The 21,993-nt window shown below is 35.9% G+C and overlaps 1 pseudogene; it reads left to right on the top strand.

Annotated features, from left to right (window-relative positions):
* Nucleotides 1–21,416, top strand: part of LOC121482622 — a 102,524-nt pseudogene extending 81,108 nt beyond the window's left edge.
* The last annotated feature ends 577 nt before the right edge of the window (nucleotides 21,417–21,993 follow it).

The following is a 21,993-nucleotide window of genomic DNA, read 5'->3' as shown; positions in this document are numbered from 1 at the left end:
ACTGCCTATGAAAGTGAACAGATTTATTAGATTTCACAACAACAACAAGAAGACCTTAAAGTCGCCAGTATAACAATATTCAAAGAATCTGAAAGAAAAGAAGGCACAACAATAAAGTCTCAGGAAATAGAGAGTATCAATAATGAGATATAAATTATGAAAAAGAATCAAATGGAAATTCTGGAGCTCAAAAGTACAATAAGTGAAATGAAAATTCATTCAGGGGCTCAATAGTAGATTTGAATTGCATTTGAATCAAAGGAATTGAGAATAGATCAACTGAAATTACTCAGTCTGAGAAACCAGAAAAATGAATAAAGAAAAATGCATCAAGTGTCAGACAAATGTGGAACACCATAAGTGCAGCAACATCTGTGTAATGGGTGTGTCAGAAAAGAGGAGGGGCACCTGGGTGGCTCAGTTGGTTAAGTATGGTGTCTTGGTTTTGGTTCAGGTCATGATCTCTGGGTCATGAGACCGGTCTGCATCAGGCTCTGCACTCAGTCGGGAGTCTCTTTAAGATTCTCTCTCCCTCTCCCTCTGCCCCTGCCTCTGCCCTTGCCCCTGCTCGTGCACACTCTCCCCGCCATAAATAAATAAATAAATAAATAAATAAATAAATAAATAAATAAATAATATTTTTTAAAATGACGAGGAGAAAAAGAGAGAAGGAAAATACTCAACAAATTAATGGCTAAAAATTTTCCAAATTTAAAGTTAAACTTTAATCTGCACATTCAAAAACCTCAGTGAACTCTATGTGGAATAAATGCAAAGAAATTAAAAAATAGATACCAGATTTCATTAAACTGAAAAAAAGGCACTTCAAGTAAATAGGCATCAATGCTTATCAATCAGTAAAATAAATTGGACATTTGAAAAAATTAAAAGAAAAGAGTAATTACATGTAAGGAAACCCCATTAAAATAACAGTTGACTTTTCATTAGAAACAATGAAATCCAGAAGGCAGCAGAACAACAAATTAAAATTGGCCAAAATAAAAAAAAAACAAACTGTTAACCGTGAATCCCATATCAAGCAACTGTGTTGTTCAAAATTAAAGGTGACATGAAGGCAATCTTAGATAGACAAAAACAGAGAATTCATTGCCAACAGACCTGCCTTATAAGAAATACTAAGATGTGGAGAAAGGGGAACCCTCTTGCACTGTTGGTGGGTATGCAAACTGGCTACTCTGGAAAACAGTATAGAGGTTCCTCAAAAAGTTTAAAATAGAACTATCCTACAATCCGGCAATTGCACTATGAGAGATTTACCCAAAGAATACAATACTGATTCATAGGGATACATGCACCCCAATGTTTATAGTAGCATTATCTACAATAGCCAAACTATGGAAACAGCCCAAGTGTCCATCAGCTGATGAATGGATAGAGGATGTGGTATATATACAAAGGAATATTACCCATAACATGAGAATGAAATATTGCCATTTGCAACAATTTGGATGGAGCTAGAGAGTATTATGCTAAGTGAAATAAGTCAGTCAGAGAAAGACAAATACCATATGATTTCATTCATATGTGGAATTTAAGAAACGAAACAAAGGAGCAAATGGGGAAAAAAGAGAGGCAAACCAAAGAAACACTCTTAACTCTAGAGAACACACTGATGGTTACCACAGTAGAGGTGGGCTGGGGAGATAGGGGAAATAGGTGATGGGGATTAAGGAGGGCACTGGTGATGACAATAGGGTGTAGCATGGAAGTATTGAATCACCCTATTGTACACCGGAAACTAATATTACATTGTATGTTAACCAACTGGAACATAAATAACAACTTTTTAAAAAGAACTTTTGTCTTTAGTTCTTTTATTTTCTGTATCTGCAGTCCCAAATGTTAGGATTCTTAAGAAGGTATTAAAAATTCAGTGAGCTTGAAGTGTCTCAAATAAAATGGGGGCAACATATTCTGAAATATTATGGATACCATGCACCAGCCGTAACTACTTGAAATGGTTTTCCGTGTAAAATCAGTGTGATATAGACAAAATCAACTTTTGGCAAATTGTGTGCATGTGGCTTATCACCAAAGCTCCCCACCAGCATTTTCTGTTCAGTCCTCAGCAAAGCTAGAGGTATCCTTCTTCTCCCTGCATTTTAGATTGCTTGTATCCCCATTCTTTGTTTCATCATCTTCTTGCTTCGACATTAAACCCCACAGAATTGTTAAACTAAAACTTTGGGTATCTGGGTATTATAAGAGTTATTATTTTGTGTCTGATTGACTATTTCTTAACAATGAAGACCTAGCGTTGAAAATGAATAAATAATGGTAGAAAAGTAAGGAAAAGAGAGATGGAGGAAGGAAAAAGGGAAGATAAGAAAAGCAATCATGAATGCATGGGGATTAGCCAACATATTCTTTATATGTAATATAGCTGTATATGGTAAAAAAGAGGACAGGGCTGTCATTGCTCTGAACTCAGAGAAGGGAAGGCTGGCTTCAGGTTGGAACAGAGCCATCCATGTCTATGACTCATATCCATCCATCCATTTATATACATTTCTCAGTACCTACTATGAATCAAACATTGCAGGGAATCTGCAATAGGTCCTGGGAACACATAAATGAAGGCAACATTCTTATCTCCCTGAATTTCTATGTTTATTTTTTATTAGAAAATGTAAGAGAAAAGGCATGTAAAGGATATAGAAACATGTGATTAGAATGCTGGGGGAAGAATTTGAGACTATGGGCATGCTTTCTTGAATTCTATGAGGAAAGATTAAACTTTTCTAATGACTTTCTAGAAAAAGGACATACTATTCAACTGTAACTAATCCTTACCGACATTTATTTGATATTAAAAGAATGTCTGACAGAACATAAAGACTCCTAACTCTGGGAAACGAACTAGGGGTGGTGGAAGGGGAGGAGGGCGGGGGATGGGGGTGAATGGGTGACGGGCACTGAGGGGGGCACTTGACGGGATGAGCACTGGGTGTTATTCTGTATGTTGGTAAATTGAGCACCAATAAAAAATAAATTTATTTTAATAAAAGGAAAGAAAGAATGTCTGAGCCGCAAGTGTCACGCAACAATAAAAACTACCCATTATACTGAAATTTAAAAGGTGGACACAATGTTATTAACTTGTCCTTTTTGCTCAGATTATTAGGTACCATATTCAACTCTTCATTTAATGTTTCTTTTAAAGTGGCTGTATCTATTTCACTTATTGGATCAAATGGATTGTTTAGAAAGTCACAGTTAGAGGAATGCCTGGATGGCTCAGCGGTTTAACATCTGCCTTTCAGGTCCTGATTCTGGGATCAAGTCCCACATCAGGTTCCTTATGGGGAGCCTGCTTCTTCCTCTGCCTGTGTCTCTGTGTCTCTCATAAATAAGTAAATTAAAAAAATTTTTTTAAAGAAAGAAAGTCACAGAATGTCAGGCTTTGAAACATTTAGGAAAATTTAAAATATCTTAAATGTGAGGACTTTGTCTTCTGATATTTTTGTTCAGCATGGCATATGACGAGAATTGTTAAACATTAATACTTGGAAATAAGACAAAAGGGAAAAATGTCTTTTCTTTTTATTTTCTTTAAATTTTAATTCCAGTGTAGCTAACATACAGTGTTATATTAGTTTCAGGTGTACAGTATAGTGATTCATCAGTTCCATACATTGCTCATGCTCATCAAAATAAGTGTCCACTTAATCCCCTTCACCTGTTTCACCAACCCCCCCCCCCCAACCCTCCCTCTGGTAACCATCAGTTTGTTCTCTATAGTTAAGAGTCCTTTTTTTGGTTTGTCTTTCTTTTTTCCTTTGTTAATTTGTTTTATTTATTAAATTCCACATATGAGTGAAATCATACTGTCTTTGTCTTTCTCTCACTGGCTTATTTTGTTTACCATTATACTCTCAAGATCTCTCCTTATCATCACAACTGGTAAGATGTCATTCTTTTTATGGCTGAATAATATTCCATTGTATATATGTGTGCATACATATATACATATATAAATACATATATATATATATGTATATATACATACATACCACATCTTCTTATCCATGTCATCGATAGATGGACATATGGGCAGCTTCCATAATTTGGCTATTATAAATAATGTTGCAGTAAACATAGAGATGCATGTATTCCTTCAAATTAGTGTTTTTGTATTTTGGGGGTAAATACATGATTCTTGGATCATAGCATAGTTCTATTTTGAGTTTTGTTGAGGAAGCTCTATACTGTCTTTTCAATGTTTTTCAGACTGATGCAAGAATTATTTAAGGTTATGTACTTTTTTTAAAAAAAGATTTTATTTATTTATTCATGAGAGACACAGAGAGAGAGGCAGAGACATAGGCAGAGGGAGAAGCAGGCTCCCTGCGGGGTGCCTGATACCCTACGGGATCCCAGGACCCCAGAATTACGACCTGAGCCGGAGACAGAGGCTCAGCCAGTGAGCCTCCCAGGTGCCCTATAGTTATATGCTTTGACTCACTGCTTACTATTGGTTCAAGGTCCCAGAGTTAGTGAAGTTACATGTTAACATGTAAATTTTTTTCTGATAGAAATATAAATAAGTTCTTGTCAATAGAAAATAAACTCCCCAAATTTATTTTTATTAGCTACTTAAGAAACTACTTTTATTTATTTTTTATTTTTTTTAAGATTTTTTTTTATTTATTCATGAGAGACAGAGAGAGAGAGAGAGAGAGAGGGGGAGACAGGCAGAGGGAGAAGCAGGCTCCATGCAGGAAGCCTGATGTGGGACTCCATCCCCGGACCGCAGGATGACACCCTGAGTCAACGGGAGACGCTCAACCACAGCCACCCAAACGCGCCCAGAAACTACTTTTATTTTTAATCTAACAATTGTAACCTAGCTTTCTTTTATTAACTTTACAAGGGAGGAAAAAGTTTTCCTCAACCCTCTTAGGGTCCCTGGCTGGGTCTAACAAAGACAGATTAGCAGGGAAAAAAAAATTAAGTTTTATGTGGCATGGGGAGATTTCATAAAGAAATGAAGGCTCCCAAGAAAAAAGACCTGAGTGGGGATCCCTGGGTGGCTCAGTGGTTTAGCGCCTGCCTTCGGCCCAGGGTGTCATCCTGGAGTCCCGGGATCGAGTCCCACATCAGGCTCCCTGCATGGACCCTGCTTCTCTCTCTGCCTGTGTCTCTGCCTCTCTCTATGTGTCTCTCTTAAAAAAAAAATAAAAAAATCTTAAAAGAGAAAGAGAGAGAGAGAGAGACCTGAGTATATTAATGGTAGGCTTGATGAAGAGTAGATAGTTGAGGAGGAATGTGATAGGTTAAGAAGTATGAAGTAGGTGTACTAAACTGGAGGAAATTTAGCAAGATTTGCTTGTTAAGATTCTTCTTGTCTTTGCAAGCAAGGATGTTCCTTTCCTCCAGGTAGAAGGAAGGCACCTCTCACATGAGAATATTAGGACCTGCTTCTGGGGAGATGCGCCAGGTGAGAGGGATGAATAGTGGGGAAAAGGTCAGAATGACCTTCCTGCTTCTGCTGCTTTTTTTTTTTTCAAACTCCTCCAGATTAAAATATTCATCTACACCAACGTGCCATATTTTGGTGGCAGGGGGAGGGGGGGGTTCCCCTGAACCTTATCAACTTGCTCATAAATATCTGGCTTTCCAGATTCTTTTAGAACTAGTTCACCTTCTTACTGGTTCCCACAACAATAAATAATTTGACATATATTGAATTTATATTTGTATGAATTATGTTTTTAACCTTTTGAAAGTTCTACTTCATCAGAAAAATAAGGGAAAAAAACATATTATTTCAATGAACCGCCCTGTAAAATTATTTTGTTAAAGAGCTTTACTTGTTCTAGAATGTAGTCACTGTCAAATCTGCATATTTATGTCTGAAGAAGAAGCAAAATTTAATTTGTCTCCTGTTCTGCATGATGAACTGTAAGTAAACAGATGTATCATGCAGAAACACATCAGAAAATAAAATGATTCCTCCTTGCCATGCTGATGTCAAGAAAAGTGAATCACATTTGTCTCAGGGGTGAATGATATTATACCAAACTTCTCTATTTTATAGGAGTTAAATTTGGAGAGTAGCATAATCAAATCGAAGTTCCAACCAATGATATTATGAAATAGCTCTATAGGAATTGAGTGCTTCAATTTTAATGAAAACGCAAGAAGACAAATGCAAAGGTAAACACATTCTACATTATCATAAGATGAAAATGAAATTCACAATGATAAGAAAAACATAAGAAATATTTTAGAATGTTGATACCTTATGAATGTTTTTAGATTTCTTCATGGCAGCAAGAGTTGGGCACAAATTTGCTTCTATTATAGAAAAATCAAGACAAAAAAAGAAAAAATGCTATTGCCTAAATATATATATAGTAACTTGGTCTTAGAAAACACAAGTTATTTAGCAAATGTTATAGCTGCCATATTTTAGTTTGAAATAACAGGGTGATATCAAGTCTGTTATACCAGAAGCTAGTGGGTTGGTTGTTAATATTTACCTTGAACTATCTTATTTTTTGAGATAAGCCACTTTTCTAATTTAAGAAAGTCAACTGCCTGTCTGAGGGATAAAAGCCTGACATTAATACAAAGAATTCCTTACTGTTAAATTTTACATTTTTGGCAAGAGAGGTAGACACTTTCACTTATAAAACAGGAGAGAAATCCAAACAAAGAAGAATCACTGACATTTACTCAGTATTTGCAAAGTTGACTGGAAACTATGGTATCACAATAGATAAATATGATACTCTGTCTTTTCCAACCATATTAAGTGAAAGTATAGCCATTCCGATTTGTATAATCAGAATTAATTATGCCATTGAAACAAGAAGTCCTATAACTGATTATGATATCCACTTATATAGCTTCCAGCATCTGTCATTAGAATGAACTTGGTGATAATATGCTTTTTAAGATTGCATCATTGAATTGAAACTACCAATACAATGACAGAAGACAGGAAAAGAGCAGAATTTCCCATATAACTGAAATGGTTGCATTCATTTGTTTTATTCCATTCTCTCATTTAAAAATAACCCAGGGGTGCCTGGGTGGCTCAGTTGATTGTCTTACTGTTGGTTTTGGCTGCAGTCATGATATTGAGTTCATGGGATGGAGCCCCACACTCAGGGCAGTCTACTTGGGATTCTCTCCTTCTCTCCCTTTGCCCATCCCCCTGCTCACACTCTCTATGTTTCCCTCAAATCAATCAATCAATCAATCAATCAATCATTTTTTTAAAAAAATTAAAAAAATTCGTAATAGCCTAAAATATAGCCCTTTGCCCAAAAAAAGATGACAGCATTGATATTACTATCTTGAAGTTAAGTACCCCTATACAATACTTCCTTGCTTCGGAACATTTAGAGTTTGCCAACAGTGTACATTCCTACCCATAGACTCCATGCTTATAGTAAGGGAATTGTCCTGTATTTCCTGATTGATTAAATTCTACCACTACATTTTGACTTTATTGCTTTTTAGCCTGGTGAGAAACCTACATGGATCCAGCGGCAAAATAATATTGAAGTCTCTACCCTCCTACTTCGATTTTTTTATTTTGAATATGACACTTTGACTTTACTTTAAAGTTGAGGTTTTCACTCTTTCCCACCTCTGTATTTTTAAACAGTGTGATGTCTCAAATTTCTTTTTATAACCAGTATGGAAACATTCATTTTGCACATGCCAGTAAAACCTGGAGTTTCCAGCAAGGCTGTCTTACCCTATAAGTGTCACGTTTCATAACTGGCACAACATTAGAGGAATTCAAGTTATAATTTGTTCCTCAAACCTCACACCAAGATTTTCTGCCTCCCCGAATAATACTATTCCATGACGATTTACTCAGCTGTAGTTGTCACTGTAGATATGGTACCTATGAATAGAAAAACATTATTCGTTCCTTAAATCATTTATTTTACTCATTATCATCCCATACATATGCCATCAGACTGGATAGGATTTTTAAAGACATTCAAAATGCTAATGACAGCTTTTTCTAGCAGCACTTTGAGAATGTTAAATAGCTTGAAGTTTGCATCCCATAAAATGCAAAGCAACAAAACTTACTACATTGAAAAAAATCTTTTTCAGTTCCATTATTAAAAATACCAGTTATTTCTAAGGTATACAAGTGTCACAAATACCAGGAAGAGACAACTGGGCTGACCTAGGAAAAAATATCATTCATGATAAACCTTTAACTCCCCCAAAAGTAAACTTGAAAAGATTTCTAAAGATATACACAACGTATTCCCTTTCTTGAATCTCTCACTCAGAATAAATTGGTTCTAATGTAATCTTAAAGCATCAGAGTACAGCTGATGTTTCTCTACACATAAGTGCATTAAATCTCAACATAGCTTCTTCTACCTGGAATTTAAGATCCTTATACCAAATAATCCATCTACAATCCATTGTTTCTCTCCACCAAAACAAGCAAAAAAAAAAAAAAAAAAAAAACCAACCCCACATTAGGTATAGAAAAGATACAATGATAATTATCTTTAGTGATAATTTTTTTTGTTAGAGTATTTTTAGGAAGCAAGAACATCTGATACCTGTGATTGGAGACTTTAAAGAGCTTGCTTTTGCTTTGACTGGGGTGGGTAGGTTTGAAAACTCATGATTAACATTTTGTATTTATTTCAGCTCCCTAAGGGAATTATTTAAGACACTACATATTTTTTTGGTAGACATTACAATCACAAATGTTACTTTTCATGGTCTTACATGATTTAAAAAATAAAATGAAGAGAAATTTTTCTTTTAATATTATCTAATATGTTTATTTATGTTTACTCTTTCATCCTTCTGGTTTTTCTTTCCCTTGGAATAGTTGTTCAAAATTTGTTTTTGTTATTGATAGAACTTTATTTCAAGCTTCAAATGTTTTTATTTAATTCTTGTCACATTTGGAAAGTCTGTATAGTTTCTTTCCTACATGAGTTATAAGGGAGAATTTTCTGCATACTAGCTTTTGTTGTGCCACCCTTGTCGATATATCTCTGGTACTGGGAGAAATAATCTCTGTTTCTCACCTTCATTCATATTATGATAGGTAGCAGGATGAGCAGGAGAATTCATGGAAGCCTTCCTAGACTGGGACAGCTAGCACTGATTTAACCATTGGCCAGAATGATTGGCAAACACACAAACATATCCTGCTAAAACCTAACTAAATGTATCACTTTATGTGTTACCTTTCCCTTCCTTACTGGATCTTAAAATTACCTGGAGCCATTCCAGTAGGAGGGAAAGTGTGACAAATATGTGAAATCACAAAAATAAAACAATTTAGTAATTAGTTTGATGTCCTTTGTTTTAGGGAAACAGCCCAAGGACTGGGGGGTATCATAACTCACAAGCAGTGAGTGGAGCACTCTTCCCTAAAATTTTGCACAAGAGAGAGTTTTACAGAGTATTAGAAGCAGCAAAGCAGGAACAGGGCATGATTGGCTTTAGGAGGTCAGGGGTTTCCTGGTAAGGCTAGCAGGTTCTGTTTTCTAGGGTCAGGTGAATTAGCTAAAGCTGAGTTGGAGGATTGTGATTGGTGTATGTTACATTTTCTTCACAAGGTTTCCCATAAGTATGGGCTGACATAGGTGTAGATTTGTGATGTGGGCCGTGCCACTGGGCCAGCCTCTATTTTCTTGGTCCTGATATATGAATTTCCTCTATCAGATAGAAATTCAAAAGAACCATGATTTTAGACAATCTGGGTTAAGTTATCATCTTTTAGATGCTGTCATTTACTAACTTTGACTTTGAACAGCTAGAGTTATCAGTGCCTTTTCTTGTCGAAGTTAACTTTTCCTTGACAAAGATACACCTTTTATGTCTATAAATATGCATTGTCCTATATGCTCTAGATTTGGACTTCTTTGGTTGGATGGAAGATTTGTCAGACACCAGTTTCTTGTTTGTGCTCTTTTGCTCATCTCCATCTTAGATTTTTCCTACCAATAGGTGAGTACTAAAATAATATCCCATAGGTTGGCTTTACTTGGGTGTTGCTGTTCAAATTATACATGTGTTACTTCATATCAAGCTGTGGCACCTCACTGTATACAAAAATTACCTTTTAACTTTGAGATTAACTGCTCAATAGATAGGGTCAATGGGGGTAGACTTTCCCAGGTAAAGGGTTCAAAGTACTATCAACAGTGAAAAAATACAAACTACAAACAATTGTCTGATTGGATAACCTAGATAACATAGGGCCTGAAAAGCTTATAAAGTTTTATTTGCTTTATAATTGCTTACCAACGGTATCTAAGAGAGAGTGGCCACAATGTTTTTTTAATCAACCATAAAATGTGAAGTTCTGTTCATGACTCTCCCAAAGGAGTATCATAGCTCCCAATCAAATTTAAAAATGAATTCAATGATGGAGCTTCTCTCCTTGGCCAAACTCTACTCAGGCTCTTCCGAGATCTTTTTCAATTAGACTTCAACTTTTGGACTTTAGTGTTTGTCTGTGCATTGTCCTATTTTAGCAAGAATCTTGCTAACTCAGTTTAGCCACAGTCCTCCATTCTTTATATTTGGTCACTCTTGATATCTGATTGGGTTTCTTATCCTCCACCATCTCCCACGTGATGCCTAATCACCCTGGCCTGCCTTCAGTAAGAATCCTGCTAGATCAGTTTAGCTAGAATACACCACTTACCCTTGATGCTTCCGCTCAGCAATTTGCCATCCACTGACCACATCCTGCTCCTTGGCTATAAATTCCCACTTTTTTTTGTACTTGTTGCTGAACCCACCAATCTCTATCCCTCACTGTAAGATCCCATTACAGGGGTCCCTACACCTATGATGATAGTCTTCCTTTGAATAAAATATTTAACTGTCTGTAACAAGTGTCATAAATAATTTTGTCTAACCCAAGTACGATGGAAAAGCAATGAGATTTTGTGAGTATTAGGAAGAAAAAAAAAAGAACACATATGTAACAAGGGATTGAAAAACATTTTTCCAATCAAGGAAAATACTATTTCTCTAAGGCTTTTGCTTCTGTAATAGTGTTCAATCTCTATTCCAGACTTTTCTACACACACTGCAATGATTCTCATTACTATTCTCTTTAATGGCATTGGAGACTAGCCTTTAGCCTTTACATTTCCACAGAATTTGAAATAACTTCAATCAAACATTGATTCAAGAGGTTTAATGTAAAGATGTTGAATCAGAGTTTTAGAGCTGAAGTTCAGATTCAACATTGTAGAACTAGGATTGCATTTAATTGCATTTTCTAGCATATATGTTTCAGAGTATATTTTAAGCATGGGTATCCTCCTTATGATTGTTAAATTTAAGAGTAAGTTAAGTAATAACCAAATTACTGGCAGAAATGTTTCCCATAAAATCTTTATAACATCTATTTTTGCATATTTCAAAAACTACATTTGTTTCAAAATGCACCAGTAAGGATTCTTGGTTCTGACTTTTTCTAAAATGATCTGATTAGGCTAGCATAAAAAGCACATATTCAATGAATCATAATATTCACACACAGTTATAGCAATTATACTACTTAAAATCTAGTAACTTCTAGTGCATTATCTTACATTTGGCTATTATAACAAAATAAAATGATATTTTCTGAAAAATCCTAGAGAAAACATCACAGTTTAAAACACTTTAATTGGGCAGCCCCAGTGGCCCAGGGGTTTAGCGCCGCCTTCAGCCCAGGGCATGATCTTGGAGACCGGGGAACGAGTCCCACATCGGGCTCCCTGCATGGAGCCTGCTTCTCCCTCCGCATGGGTCTCTGCCTCTCTCTGTGTCTCTCATGAATAAATAAATAAAATTTAAAAAATAAAACATTTTAATTGATCTTTTTGTCTACTTTTTTCTGAAACAAAAGTGATACACATTGATTATGAAAATTTAACTTGACACAATAAAGTAGTATATAAAGCAGAATATGAAAGTGATCTGCATTTTCCTTCCCAAGTAACCACTTAAGATAGTATATCATACTGGCTAACAGAAGTAAGTAGACAGAGCTTGGATAGGGAATTTTTTAAATTAAAACTTTCTGATCAGAGAGGGTGAAAGAACATGAAAGACTCCTAACTGGGAAACAAACAAGGGGTGGTCGAAGGGGAGGTGGGCAGGGGATGGGGTGACTGAGTGACAGGCACTGAGGGTGCACTTGACAGGATGAGCACTGGGTGTTATACTATATGTTGGCAAATCGAACTTCAATTAAAAAAATACAAAATTAATTAATTAATTAAAACTTTCTTGGTGAGACTATCTTTAAAAGAATGATAGCATGGGAAACAAAAGCTTCTCAAACAAATCAAAATCAGAATTTGTTATTTAGTTAGCATATTAAAATATATCCTATTATTTGAGGAATTTCTGCCCTTGACAATACTCCTTGTGTTCTAAATATGTCAATTCAGAAATTACTTACCAGGGACGCCTGAGTGGCTCAGTGGTTGAGCGTCTGCCTTTGGCTCAGGGCGGGATCCTGGAGTCCCGGGATCGAGTCCCACGTCGGGCTCCCTGCATAGAGCCTGGTTCTCCCTCTGCCTATATCTCTGCCTCTCTCTCTGTGTCTCTCATGAATAAATAAATAAAATCTTTTTTTTTTTAAAAAAGAAATAATTGCCATAACATTTTTTAAGCATTAAAGTTGTGCATAATATAACTTAGAATATACTTTTGTTGTAGCGTAAGTTTTAAGATAATATAGGGGATTTTCTAAGGGAACTTTCAACTATATATGATAGTAGAATTTAGCAAAATATCTAAATCTTGCAGGGTGCCTGGGTGGCTCAGTCAGTTAAGCATCTGCTTTAGGCTCAGATCATGACCTGGGATCAGCCCCGTGTCAGGCTCCCTGCTGAGCAGGGTGTCTGCTTCTCCCTCTGCGTCCACCCCTCTGCTTGTGTGCTCTCTCTCACTCTTTCTCTCTCTCTCAAATAAATAAATAAATAAATAAAGCCTTTAAAAAAATAAAGCGGAAAATGGATCCACAAATTCTTTCTCAGCTTGATGTTATGGTTCCTATGCTTGTTTATATAGCTGATATGTAAATAGTAACTACCCAGTGATATTCTACTGGATTGTCTCATAGCTTCTCAAAATTTAAGGTCTGAAACAAAACTCATCTTCTTTTCTCCAGTGCAAGTTCACTAGTCACTAATACCCATATAGATAGCTTATAAACCACCCAGAAAATTCACTTCAAGTTTTCAAGCTACATAATATACATTTTAAAATTGCTTTCAGTAAATATTGAGCAAATAGTACAATAAGAACTCTATGTAAATTATAAAGAATTATGCTATGATTATCACCTACATACCTACTACCCAGGTTAAGAAAAAGAACATTGTGTCTACATTTTCTTCTCTGATCCCATACCTTTTTTTTTTTTTCTTAATTTTTTTTTAATTTTTATTTATTTATTATAGTTACAGAGAGACAGAGAGAGAGGCAGAGACAGAAACAGGCTCCATGCAGCGGGAGCCCGATGTGGGATTCGATCCCAGGTCTCCAGGATCGCGCCCTGGGCCAAAGGCAAGCGCCAAACCACTGCGCCACCCAGGGATCCCCCATACCTTTTCTTCTTCTGAGGTAACTCACAACCCTATGTTTTGTGTTTATCCTTACTTCTCATTTATTTATAGCTTCACTACCTGTTGGCATCCCTAAACAATACTTTATTTTACGTGTTTCTCTACTTTCTACATAAAGACTCACACAGTATGCATTCTTCTACAATTTCCCTTTTTCTATCACTTGAGCTTTAACTGTTTTTATGTATAAATAATTCATTTTCACTGTAGCAAAGTATTCGTGATATGAATATACCATAATACATAATTCGTGGTATGAATATACCATAATACATTTATTCATCCTGATGGATATTCGGGCTATCAATACTTTTTCTATTTTAATAGCCCTACTTTGTGCACTCTTCCATGTACGTGTAAGGTATTTTTAAGAACAGAGATTTTAACTGGGCCATGGACCTTTTTTGAAGTCTGGTGAAGCCTACTGGAATCCTTTGCAGAATAAGTTTTTAAATGTGTAAAATAAAATCATAAAGTTACAAAATAAATCAATTGTATGGAAACATAATTATGAAAATGTTAATAAATTTGTGATATGGTATTAAATATCTTTACTAATGCATTAAATAACAAGATCTGGGGGTAGGTGTAATTACTTATTTGATTTTGAAGTGGCAATGAGTATGAAGAATATTTATACTCAGTTATCTGCCATAACTGTAATATGATATGAAAATATCTTTGTTTCTTTGGTGACAAAGTCATAGGTACTGTTCATACTATTTGTTTGTTGTCTACATTCATACACAAAGGAAATGTTAAATTTTATTTAAGGATTACTGAATATAAAAAAGTAATTTTTTCCCATCCAAAATCATATGACCTTTAAATTTTATCCATGAATCTCAGGATAAGAAAGCCCTATCCTAGGGTATAGTCAAAAAACAGGAATTATTTTATTGCAAGTAAAGGGATCTTGAATAGATTTTACATGCTGTTGTGCCAATTTATACACCTGCCAGCAGTGTTTGAGTTCCCATTGATCTATATTATTTTTGTCACCACTTGGTATCAATAGGTTTCTTAATTTCACCAATCTGGATAGTATAAAATAGTACTTCATTATATTTGTATTTAGATTACAATGGAGATTAAATATATTTTCATATATTTATTCATCATTTGTGTTTCTTCTGCTGTAAGATGTCTGTTAAAATCTTAGACATTTTTTTCCCTCCTAGGCTTGTCTTTTCTTTACTTAAAGCATTTTTTCATATATATATTTTTTGGACATTAATCCATTGTTGGTTGTATATATTGCAAATACCTTGTTCCATTCTCTGCCTTATCTTTTTTCTCTCTATGCTGTATTTTGAACAAATGTCTATAATTTTAAGTGGCTGAATTTATTAATTTTTAACTTGATTTGCAAATTTTGTGTCATGCTCAAAAAATGTTTTTTTTTTACCCACATGGTCATAAAGATATCTTCTGCATTGTTTTAAACAGTTTTGTAGTTTAGAATTAGGAATACTTTTTACTTTAGTACTAATTTTACTATATCATGCAAGGTAGAGGTCTAATTCATGTTTTCTACATGTTTAATCAATTTTCCCACTTTTGGTGAAATCTGGTTTTCTTTCTCACTGATCTTAATGGCAGGATTGTGATAAAATATTTCCATTAATGGGTGGGTCTGATTCTAGGATCTCAGTTTCTTTTTTTTTTTTTTAATTCCCTTTACCTAATTCAATCATTTCCCCACTCACCTTCCTTCTGATAACCACCAATTTGTTCTCTATATTCAAGAGTATTTTTTTGCTCATCTCTTTTTTCTTTGTTTTGTTTCTTAAATTCCACATATGAGTGAAATATGGTATTTTTTTCTCTGACTTATTTCACTTAGCATTATACTCTTTAGCTGCATCCATTGCAAACGGCAATATTTCATTCTTTTTTTATGGTGAAGAATATTCCATTGTATATACATACCAAATCTTTATCCACTCATCTATGGATGAACATTCAGGTTGCTTCCATAATGTGGCTGTTGTAAATAATGCTGCAATAAACGTAAGGGTACTTATATCATTTCAAATTAGTGCTTTCATATTCTTTGGGTAAATACTTATAGTGGAACTACTGGATCATATGATAATTCTATTTTTAACTTTTTGAGGAACCTCCATATTGTTTTCCACAGTGCCTGCACCAATTTGCATTCCCAACAGTGCATGAAGATTCCTTTTTCTCTACATCCTCGCCAACACTTGTCATTTCTTGTGTTTCTGATTTTAGTCATTCTGACACCTAGAAAGTGATAACTTATTATGGTGTTGATTTTCATTTCTCTGATGATTAGTGTTGTTGAGCATCTTTTCATGTGTCTGTTGGTTGTCTGTATGTCTTCTTTGGAAAGGATCTCAATATTACTATTTTGGTCAACTTATCATTCCTGCATTAAGACTCAAAAAAGACCAAAAATTCTTCTTGTATTTTTATGACAATAATAGATACATTGTTCCTCTTCAACAATACCTTGACTATTCTTAGCCCTTTGCTCATCCACATACATTTAGAATTAGCTTATCAGTTTCACTACCCAAACACCACCAACACCACTACCACCACTACTTTGGGGACCTGTACTGTCATTGCATTAAATCTATAAATCAATTTGTAGAAAATTGACACCTTTAAAATATTAGGTCTGGACGAATACCCACCATTTGCTTCGATGTGGATGAAACTGGAGGGTATTATGCTCAGTGAAGTAAGTCAATCGGAGAAGGACAAACATTATATGCAAGATACATCTATGAAGGCAAGGGAAACAAAAGCAAAAATGAACTATTGGGACTTAATCAGGATAAAAATCTTCTGCATAGCAAAAGAAACAGCCAGCAAAACTAAAAGACAACCTACAGAATGGGAGAAGTTATTTGCAAATGACATATCAGAGAAAGGGCTAGTATCCAAGATGTATAAAGAACTTATTAAACTCAACAGCCAAGAAACAAACAATCCAATCATGAAATGGGCAGAAGACATGAACAGAAATTTCACACAGGAAGACATAGACATGGCCAACAAGCACATGAGAAAATGCTCCACATCCCTTGCTATCAGGGAAATACAAATCAAAACCACAATGAGAAACCACCTCATGCCAGTGAGAATGGGGAAAATTAACCAGACAGGAAACAACAAATGTTGGAGAGGATGCGGAGAAAGGGGAACCCTCCTGCACTGTTGGTGGGAATGTGAACTGGTGCAGCCACTCTGGAAAACTGTGTGGAGGTTCCTCAAAGAGTTAAAAATAGAACTGCCCTGCGACCCAGCAATTGCACTGCTGGAGATTTACCCCAAAAATACAGATGCAGTGAAAAGCCGAGACACTTGCAACCCAATGTTTACAGCAGCAATGTCCATAATAGCCAAACTGTGGGAGGAGCCTCGGTGTTCATCGAAAGATGAATGGATAAAGAAGATGTGGTCTATGTGTACAATGGAATATTACTCAGCCATTAGAAACGACAAATACCCCCCATTTGCTTCGACGTGGATGGAACTGGAGGGTATTATGCTGAGTGAAATAAGTCAATCGGAGAAGGACAATCATCATATGGTCTCACTCATATGGGGAATATAAGAAATAGTGAAAGGGATTATAAGGGAAAGGAGGGAAAATGAGTGGGAAATTTCAGTGAGGGAGACAGAACATGAGAGACACCTAACTCTGGGAAACGAACAAGGGGTAGTGGAAGGGGAGGTGGGCGGGGGGATGGGGTGACTGGGTGACGGGCACTGAGGGGGGCATTTGACGGGATGAGCCCTGGGTGTTATGCTATATTTTGGCAAATCAAACTTCAATAAAAAATGGGAAAAAAATCAAATATTAGGTCTTTCTAAGAACAAAGGGTATCTCCCCTTTTATTTGGGCCCTTATTAGTGTTTTAAAATAAAGCTTTCTAATTTTCTCCGTAAGATTTTCCATCTTCTATAATACTTGTACCTTGAAATTTTATATTTTCATACTATTTATAATATTTAAATGTATATATTCTGTTTGTTGTCAAAGTGTAGAAATTCAACTTTTTATATCTTGAATTTTTAAAGCTAGCAGACTTGCTCAAATTTTGTTCACTTTAATAATTTATAGTGGAATTTTTTGGCTTTTAAAGTGGGTAATCATATTTGAAAACAATGACAGTGTAATTTTTTTCTTTCAAATTCTTGCATCTTCTATTGTAAAGTGAGTCTATTTATTCTTTTTTTGGAGTATATTTATTCTATATTATCTAAGACCTCCTGTACAATGTTAGATAAAAGTGGTATTATTGAAGACTCCCGTCTTGTTCCTGATCTCAGAGGGAAATTTTCCAAAGTCGAACCATGAGATATATTTGCTGTGAATTTTTGATAGATAACCTTCATCAAATAAACACATCCTATGTGTTATTAGTTTCCAAAGAGTTGTTTTTACAAATAGATACTTAATTTATTGAAATCCACCCCCCTCTATTGAGTTGATCATACGATTTTTTTCCTTTGACCTGTTAAAGTAGTAAGTTATATTACATGATTTATAGTATCGATGTCCCCAATGAATATTCTCACTGTATCCCTATTCTTTGTCCTCTGTTTTTCTTTTCATAACCACTCTGATTCTGAACTAGCTTTGTTACTTACTTTGTTCAATAGGTGTAGCAGAAGTTACAATATATCAATTATAAGCCTAACACTCAATAGGTTTTGTGTGCTTCCACTCACTTTCTTTCCTTACTGTGCTTTCTCACTCTTGGACCTCAACCTCTACCATGAAAACAAGCCCAAGCTAATGTGCTGAAGAATGAGATTCTTCCTGGAGCAAAAACAGTCTCCGCTGAGACAATCCTATACTAACATCCAATAGATATGCCAGGCACAGAGATGTGAAGGAGTTCAGGTGAGATCAGCTAAACTTAATTCAGAGCAGAAAAACCATCTAGTGGACCTGTAGACTCATGGAAAAATAATAAAAGTTTGTTGTGCTAAGCCACTAAGTTTTGGAGTCAATTTTTTGCACAGCAATAGGTAACTGAAAGACGTCTAGGTTTAACACAACTTAATCTTAGTGTATTAATTTTTTTATTCATAGATACCCTGATTTGCTGACTTTTTTTTAAAGTATTTCAACACCTATGTAATTTATATCAGTCAAGAATTTCCTGTGGCTTTTGTCTCATCCACATACAGTTAGAATTAACTTGTTAAACTCATTGGACTAACCCAGTAAACGTTTATAGCTTCTTCAGGTAACATTCTGTTTGGGTATTTATCCAGCAATCTTCCATGTATTGATTCAACAAGTAAGCCTTCTTCCATGACATAGTTCTCAGGTCCAAAATGGTGGGAAAATGTAATTTCTGACTGCTCAGAAAAGGAAAATGATTTTGGTGTGCAAGTGAACGATTATCTAGAAAAGTTAGGCTTAAGACTGCAATTAAATGTTCTGTGAATGTTTATTAGAACTTATCAGTCAAAAGTTTTAGGATTGGAAACATTTTATAGGAATATTTTAAACAATTGGTTCAATATTTTTCATTTTATAGGCTTCAGTTCTTTTTTTTTTAATTTTTATTTATTTATGATAGCCACAGAGAGAGAGAGAGAGGCAGAAACACAGGGAGAGGGAGAAGCAGGCTCCATGCACCGGGAGCCCCATGTGGGATTCGATCCCGGGTCTCCAGGATCCCGCCCTGGGCCAAAGGCAGGCGCCAAACCGATACGCCACCCAGGGATCCCAGGCTTCAGTTCTTTATTTCTTCTTCAGTCAGCATTGGTAAATTATATATTCTAGGAATGTTTATATCTCCTTTAGGCTTTTATTTCTTTGAATGAGGTTTAGAATAGCTCTTCTTTATCCTTCTAATATCAGCAACATTTTACCTTATGTCCTCCTCATGTCTAATCTTACCTCTTAGTATCTTCTGTCTTTCTTCCTATATCTTATCAAACATTTACCAATTTTATTCACTTTTTATAAAGAACAACATTTAGAAGGTTAGAATTGTTATAGTTTTGTCTTCAAGTGAATATTTTATCATTAAGTGGTGATCTTTTCAACTCTAATAAAAATATTTAAACTCAAATTTATTTTGTCTGATATTAATATAGCCAACCCAGGGCTTCTTTTATTTGCCTGGTAACACTTTTCATCCTTTTACTTTAAACTTTCTGTATCCTTATGGCTTTGGTACATATCTTGTAGACAATACATAACTGGATTTTGTTTTATTATACTCTTTTCAAATCTTTGTCCCTTTTTACTTATTGTGATTACTAATATGATGTTCCTATCACTTTCTTTGTGCTTCCATTTATCTCTTCTCTCTGTATCTTTCCTCCCTATTTAGCCTTATTTTCCATCAGTTTTTTAAGTTTCCCTTGTCATATTTTGGGATACATTCACTCTGTTTCTTTTCCTTTAGTGGTCACATTATAAATTTTAAAACTTATTGGGCTTTCAGTTTGAGATATTTTTATCTTCTAAAATAACAAGGAGGCTGTCCGCCCGCCGCCCCGCACGGCGCAGCCCCGCGAGCGCGCAGCCAGGCCGGAGCCCCCGCGCGCGGCCCGGCTCCCTGCGGCCGTGGGGGCGTCCGCGCCGCTGCTGCGCGCGGTGATCCTGGGGGCGCCGGGCTCCGGCAAGGGCACCGTGTCGTGGCGCATCACCAAGCACTTCGCGCTGAAGCACCTCTCCAGCGGAGACCTGCTCCGGGACAACATGCTTCGGGGCACAGAAATTGGTGTGTTAGCCAAGACTTTCATTGACCAAGGGAAGCTTATCCCGGATGATGTCATGACTCGGCTGGCCCTTCATGAGCTGAAAAACCTCACCCAATATAGCTGGCTATTGGATGGTTTTCCAAGGACACTTCCACAGGCAGAAGCCCTGGACGGAGCTGATCAGATAGACACAGTGATTAATCTGAAGTCATTAAGCAGCGTCTCACCGCGCGCTGGATTCATCCGGCCAGCGGCCGAGTCTACAACATCGAATTCAACCCTCCCAAAGCCGTGGGCATTGATGACCTGACAGGGGAGCCTCTCATTCAGCGGGATGATGACAAGCCAGAGACGGTTGTCAAGAGACTCAAGGCTTATGAAGTCCAAACACAGCCGGTCCTGGAATATTACCGGAAAAAGGGAGTATTGGAAACCTTCTCTGGAACAGAAACCAACAAGATCTGGCCCCATGTGTATGCTTTCCTACAAACAAAAGTTCCCCAAATAAACCAGAAAGCATCAGTTACTCCATGAGGAAAAGTGTACATCACCAGTAAGATGAGCAGAGACTCCTCGCCTGTGCATTTAGAAGCTCCGTGTTCTGAGACTGGCATGTATGAATTCTTTGAAAATTATATTAGTTTCACTTCTACTGATTTCATTCTGGAAATTAAGAATGGGCCAAATGAGTCCGATACTAAGATTCATCTTTTTGTCTACCCAGGGTATCTTCTATGGGTATGTAATTTAAAAACATCAGATGTCCTAATTAAAAGAGCAATTGGTAGTAATATTAACTTTTGTTCAGAAGAGTAAGTGGTTGATAAAAATTTTTCTTATTCTTTGGAGAAGCTAAAAACATTTCCATGTCACTCGGTAAAGTATCTCATCAGAGAAATGTGTTGTAGACTGATGCCAAAACCCAGCATCGTTAGTACTGTGGTACATGGTTTTGTGAAACATATCAAATTCTAGAAAACAAGCCACCAGATATGCAGATTAGTTTCAGGATGCAAATTCACTGTTGCCTTTACACTAAGAAACTTAAAAACTTAACCGTATATACTGTATTTATTATGTCATAAACAAACTTTCGGTTTATTCAGAATTTTCAGTCTGCTATAAAATTGTGTTAAATTAGCATATAGGAAAATATTACTTTCCTATGACAAGTTTTGAGAACATGTGTATTGAAAAAACTGATTTATTATAAATTGACATTGGAAGTTCTTACAAAAGCACTGAGGTTGAATTATCAACAGAAAATGTAATTAGTCTTGTGTTTTCAGATTATTACTCAGGTTAAGAAGCATAAGTATGTGCTTTAGGATCTACTTGCCAGGTTCTCTTTTTGATCACTATGTAAAATCTGCTGTGATGAGTGACAAATTAAAATAAAAGAAAAGCAAACCCATGGCCCTACATAAAAGCAAGCATACTGGGTCCTCAGGAAGTAGAAATAGATCAGTTATGCCTGGGGAGAATTTCCCTGACACGCTTAACAATCATAATTAGTAAACAATCAAAATTAGTAAACTAATCAAATTAGTAGCAATTAAAAGGATTTACATGAGAGGTTAAAAAGGACCAGGAAGGTAACTGAGTTTGTTGAAGGACTTTATTCCTAGTGTAAGCGGTGGGCAGCTGCTGGCTTTCCTTGCCACCGTCA

This window comes from Vulpes lagopus, chromosome X, assembly GCF_018345385.1.
Source record: "Vulpes lagopus strain Blue_001 chromosome X, ASM1834538v1, whole genome shotgun sequence".
Lineage (NCBI taxonomy): Eukaryota > Metazoa > Chordata > Mammalia > Carnivora > Canidae > Vulpes > Vulpes lagopus.
This window is presented reverse-complemented; position numbering and strand designations above follow the sequence as displayed.